Source organism: Pteropus alecto, unplaced genomic scaffold (genome assembly GCF_000325575.1).
Source record: "Pteropus alecto unplaced genomic scaffold, ASM32557v1 scaffold17, whole genome shotgun sequence".
NCBI classification, from domain to species: Eukaryota; Metazoa; Chordata; class Mammalia; order Chiroptera; family Pteropodidae; genus Pteropus; species Pteropus alecto.
In genome coordinates this window covers 2,627,314-2,633,568 of record NW_006440645.1, presented here as the reverse complement: position 1 = coordinate 2,633,568, position 6,255 = coordinate 2,627,314, and the positions used below count along the sequence as shown (strand labels likewise).

Below are 6,255 nucleotides of genomic sequence, written 5' to 3'. Positions count from 1 at the left end.
AGTTTATTTTTCTTAACCGTTAGTGCTCTTGAGTCTTTCATTCTCTTCTCTATGAAACGCCCTAAAACTGAAGTTGGCTAGGAAAATACTAACTCTTGGCAACAATAGGCCTGCCGTGTGCGTTAAAGCCTTCTCGTACATTTTTAAATCAAAGTTTTTCTGATTAAAATGTTCTGCTACTGTTTCAAATTCTTTTCATTCCGAAGAACTCTATTAAATTAGGTGTAATGGTTTTAATGTGAAGGAGGGAAGCCATTTCAGTTGCTAAAAACAATGGTAACATTTCAGTCCCTAACAGCAAGCAGCTGTGATCCAGTTCACATGAACATGCATGTGAGTGACATACTCTGACATTTTATTTTACTTTATCCTGTTTCATTTAAAAAGCTGCTGATCATAACCAACTGAATTGATCTCCTGACCCCTTAGCAGAACACGACTACAGTTAGACATGGAGCAGGAGGTTTCTAGTGGAAGGGACAATATTTACTCTTTAATACAGTATAGAAATTTACTTCCAGTTAGAAAATAGTATTTTGGTTTGATACTGTCACATTGACAGTTTTTTACTGGTAAAAGTAAAACTTCCTAACATGGTTTTTTACTGGTAAAAGTAAAACTTCCTAACATGGTAGAAAAGGCCTTCCCATCTCTGGCTCCACGTTTCACTGGCATCGCCCCTTATCCAGCCTTATTTCTCTGTGCTTAGTAAGTAGGGTATACAGACTACAGTTGTCTCTACACAGCGAGGTAAACACGAGCTCATTTCCAGGCTGCCTCCAGATGTGCGGACTGTTGCCCTGTAGACATTGCATTCTCAGCTGAGACAGGAGAAAGAGTAAGACAGGCGGAGGAGCGTTAGAGCAGAAGCAGGGTTCTTGGCTCCTAATTTTAGACCCACAGCGTGAGACTGGGCTAGTTTCTTAGCTCCTCTCATCTAACTTCCCATTCTGTAAATGAGGGGAATTGATCTAGAATATTTCACAATAGTGTCTAATTCTAAAGTTCTTTTAGTCTGATGGTTGTGAACCAAAGAGAGTGTTTCATTATGCTATTTACACAGTACTTGTAGCTTGTGTTTGGCAAAATAATAACTCATTCTTTTCTTATTATATTCAAAATATTAATATCTTTTTGCGATGCTCATAGAGGACACTTAAGTAAGCATCGGGGTGTGGAATTGTACAAATAGTATAGTCTAATACATTCTGATAATTATGATCACGAACCATATCGGTATGTACATCTGACAACATGATGATTTTTCTGTGTTGCTGTGTATCTGTTGGGGCTACTGTAACAATATCATAGACTGGGTGGTTTATAAACAATAGACGTTTATGTCTCACAGTTCCAGAAACTGGGAATCACTTCATGGCTTTTTGGCTAAGATCAAGTCTAGAAGATGAGAATTCCAAGATCAAGGTGCCGATAGGGCTATCTCTGTGTCCTCTTACGGGGAAGAGGCGACATTGCTCTCTGGGGTCTCTTTTATGAGGGCACTGATCACATTCATAGGGGTTCCATGCTCATGACCAACTCACTCCCCACAGGCCTACCCCCTAATGCCATCACACTGGAAGTTAGAGTTCCAACATATCAATTTTAGGGGGCTAGACACATTCAGCCACCAGCATTATAAGTTTAATGCTTGAGAGTAGAAGTCGGAAAGTATTCCTCCTGCCTTTTCAAGGTAAGGGAGAAAAGAAGAAAAGGTTGATTGCGTTTAGGGAGATTTTCCAGTATTTTATAGAAGAATGACCTCCTTTCCCTGGTCGTGACTTCGAGATGCCTAATGTCGTTAAGCACCAAGAAAGTGACTTGGGTGATTGTTTTTATTCGTTACACTTTAGATGTGATTGTGCCAATGCATTAGAATCCAAGTGACATGTGTTTGTGATTCGAAGTATTGCAAACAGGTATTTAAATGGGAAGCCATTTTAGTTTTTTAAAAAATGAAGGGTTTGTAGCCATCAGTTCCATGGGAACTCTGTTCTGATTGTGTAAGGTGTTTCTGTAGAGGTAAGGTAGGTACAGTGATCAAGGGAAGTGTCCACCATATTGATTTTTTTAAATTCTCAAGTGACATAGAAAATATGCAGATGCTCACAAGAAATAATATTTTAGCAAGACCCTAAACAGGCTCCCTTCGTTGCAGTTTTGAGTCTGGAGAACGGAGCTAATGCTGTCAGTCCACTTCGTGTTTCTTGTGTGTATATTTAATGTTCTCATTGTTCCAACATATATTAGTTCCAAATCAGGGCAAAGTATATTTATCTGGAAGCAGTTCCAGTGTAACCTGTTATCTAAGTCAGTTCTAAATGCTTTTGTTCTCTTACTGTATGGTCTTGATAATATCTTATTTTGTTAATAGCAACAGCTAATATTAACAAGCCTTTATCATATATTGGGTAATGTACTTTATTATGCAGTATTTTAAAGGTAGATACTAATATTAGCCCCATAATTCAGATTCATGTATTTATTTAATATTAGCCCCATAATTCAGATTTATTTGTTTGTTTGTTTGTTTTTTTATTTAACTAACTACACTAAGGTTAATAAGTGCTATGAAAAAAGTAAAATAGAAGCGCAGTAAGGGGTTAGCAGTGCGCTCCCTTAAATAAGGGTGTTCAGGCAAGGTCTCAGAGGTGGCATTGAAGCCACACAGAGTTGGAGAAAAGTACACCTTTCAGAATGAAGTAAACCGCTTGAGGTCACATCGCTGATTTGTGGTGCATTAGCAGAGCTGGCACCACTTTCCTATACACTGCTTTCATATGTTATTTGCAAGTGAGAGATGGTAAAGGAAATGTAATGAGGGCATCTACGTGGGTGACAATTCACGTCCGACAGTTGTGTGCACAGAGAACCAAACTGCTAAGGGGGAGGGCTCCAGAAGCCACCGAATAGCACAGTCAGCTCCCGGACAGCCCGTCTGTGCTCCCCTTTGGCCTGCTTCGTTCTCACATTCCTTTTCTCCCTTTTCTTTTCTATTTATTGTGCTAGTGCTGCAGCTTCTATAGCAGTTCTTCGATCAGCAGTTTTAAAATAGGACATGACGTTGAATTTATCTTTTTTCCTTGACTTTTCCCCATCCTCTTTCCTGAAATGTCACTATCTCCTACCCTTCCTAAGTTGTCACTGAAATGTGTTTCGAGATACTACACAATGCTGAATAGTAAGCACATTCTTTTTGGGTCAGAACTATAATCTCTTAAAAATAGCTTTTCCTCATTCTTTGCCATGTGTACCAAATCTTCCTATTGAAAGCACATCATATTGAGAAGCCAGGGAAAGTTCAGAGCCAGGGTTGAAATCTAGCTCTTCTGTTTAAGGGACTTAAATAGGGGCACACCCTGTTATTTACCTAATAATACTTCAGTTAAGCCACTGAAATCTTTCTACGATTTTACTTACTTTGTTCTTAGTTTTGAGGAATTTAACCTTTTAAAGCATAATTTCCTAAACATCCTTCGACGTCTTTGTGAAGCGCTGTGATCGGTTCGTTTGGAGTGGAGTCCCCTTGCTTGCTCTCCTGGCAGAAGCCTGGCACTCTTCCACCTTTCTCAGAAAGCGAGCTGCCTGTCCCTCTCCAGAATTGAGCATGTGGAGGTCGAAAGTATTTTTCAGAAGAAAAGGGGTATTCAAAGCAATACTTCCCTAAGCTTAATAAAAAGCGGTTGTGGCCAAGAAACTGCAGTGATGTCATCAAGTTTTATCTTGCATAAGCAGCAGAGTGAGGAAATTCCAGAATTAATAAGTCTGCCGGTACAGCCGTGCCCTGAGCTGGAAAGTTCACAGTGTTCTTTTCATACTCACAACTGGACACTTTGCTCCACATTAGCCTTTGTGAGAATAATTGGCTCCCTCCATTTCCAAGCTGCTAAAACATTTATAAATGGGTCTATTTAGAAAATGTAAAATTTTAAGCGGATGCAATAAATGGTCACTTTGACTAAAAATTGTTGTCCGTATTTGTACTTCATTCTGTAATAACCAATAATTAGGCATTTTTAATTATCAAATCCTTTCAAATGTTGAGTTAAGAAATAGAAAATACTGGCTTTGAGAAATGATCGAAGAGAGTGTAGAGTTACAAACCAAGAACGATTATTTTAAACATAGCTCCAGTTATTAATGGCACTCTGGTTGTTATCTAGAGAACAATTGTCATGCACTTCTGTCCGCTTTATTTCCTCTTCTTTCTCCCTTCTTTGTCCTTATAGGGGAAACAAAAGGAAGGCTACATTGATCAAAAGGGGGCACGATGCTGTGCAGAGAGATGAGCAGATTTAATAAGAGAGTACGCTTCTGCTTTTCTCTAATTTTATAATTAACCGTGCATATTGCTTGTTTTATTTAATTCACTTTCAACACAGTCAGAAAGTTCAGCTTTTTATGCTTAAGAGTGCCTGAATGACTTTGGAGGCTGACTCCAAAATATCTCAGTTTATACCTCTATTTGCCTAATTAAAATAATGGGAATTTCTTATTATTTTGTCTAGACGTAATAAAGTAGTTTAAAGCTCAATTTTATTCTGAAAGAGCAATAATGAACATAAGTTCTTAGATCGTGAATTTTTTTTTTTTTTTACGCCTACGGCACCTGGTCTTCCTAGGTGGTCTCCCATCCAAGTACTAACCAGGCCCGACCCTGCTTAGCTTCCAAGATCAGATGGAATCAGACGTGTTCAGGGTGGCATGGCCATAGGCTAGATTGTGTATTTTAGAGCTAGGCTCACCAAGTTCTTCCCTTTTTGAGCTAAAATTAAGCTAATTCACTTTAGTGCTCTGAGGCTCGATTTTCTTCCATAACACCTTCCCCACAGGATAATTACGAAAATAGAATAATGTTAAAATATGTATTAAATAGCGTTTATAAAGCATCGCGTATAGTGCTTAGCGTTTAATAGTCCATCAACATATTTTCATCTCTTTTTCTTTTTAATTTTCATTCTCCTTTATTTCTTTTTTCATGAATACAAATGTGGGTGGAAAAAATGTCAGTCTTTCTGCTGTTCTAAATAGACTATCAAATTTCTTCAATTCTAGATTCCATTTGAAAGATTTAGCTGGTTTTTAGGTCAGTGGAAAACCCATTCACAATTCCTTTTGAATTCTTAATTTTATAGCAACTGGAGTGTGAAATTTAGTCATTGCTAGAGATATCAAAACAGCTGAGCTAGAATTAAGAGACACTTCCAGGAAAGCAAGAAATATAATAGTGAACAGAGGATTAGCCCATCATTTTCTACCCAATACTTAGGATTCTCCCTTTTTAAATAGTGCTTTATGGTACTGTGGAGTACTGGTCTATAGCTAACATATTTTATTGCTGGGCCCCTTTTTGGTGGTTGACAGAATGGTGATACTGGGCATAGAGTTTATTTGGAGATAATTGAAACCATGCAGTAAAATTCCAATTTAATGAAAAATAGTAACTCATTTCAAACTGCTAATAAAAAACTAAACCATTTCAGCAAAATTCATAAGAGAATATGACTAGCTTTTATTTTTAAAATATTAAAATGAACAAAAAAAATCGCGTGATTGGAGCCTCATATCTAGAGTTTATCATAGTTGCCAGTGTTATTATTTAAAACAGGTAACACCAAAACAAATAAAACTAACATATCTTAAAGACATATTTTAAATTATATAAATTATCTACAATGATAATATGTATAAATACAATACATCGATATTGTTACTTTCTAGGGATTGCATTTTTCATAAGAAAAAAAATTTTTAATCTCTCTATTTAAAAGTCTAGAAGATGATTAAAACCACCGCCAATCCCAACACTACGTACAGATTCTTTTGAATAGGCAGCGTTGCTACTTGCCATTTTCCTTACGCTATTATTCACGTTCCTTCTTCCTATCTCCTGGACTTAATCTGGTAGATAGTTTTCTGTGGATGGAACACTTGTCCATTTAACATCCGTCACAGAACCCTCCACCGAATTGAAATGGGAAGACTTGCTATTTACTTCTTACCAGTTCTGTGTTATATGCTTCCTCAACCATATTTTAAGATATATCTATAACTTTGTATTAGCTCGATTCTTTTATACCAACATATTCACATACTTCATAATACATGCTTCGAGTCTTTTATACCAGCATATTCACATACTTCATAATAGATATTTCAGATTTGTTCACGTTCTTCTGTTTCTTGTCTTTGTTTATGTTTTATAGCATCTACTCCTTAGTACTTAGATTTGAGCAGATTTTAAAGATTCAGCAA

General features: G+C 37.1%; 1 long non-coding RNA gene and 1 other non-coding gene across 9 annotated transcripts in view; one reads left to right on the top strand and one right to left on the bottom strand.

Annotated features, from left to right (window-relative positions):
- Positions 1–6,255, top strand: part of LOC107196095 — a 69,171-nt gene that overhangs the window by 9,150 nt on the left and 53,766 nt on the right. The window lies entirely within an intron of this gene.
- Positions 4,598–4,716, bottom strand: LOC112484643. Its single transcript, XR_003048093.1, has one exon. It is a non-coding gene; the product is annotated as a 5S ribosomal RNA (ribosomal RNA).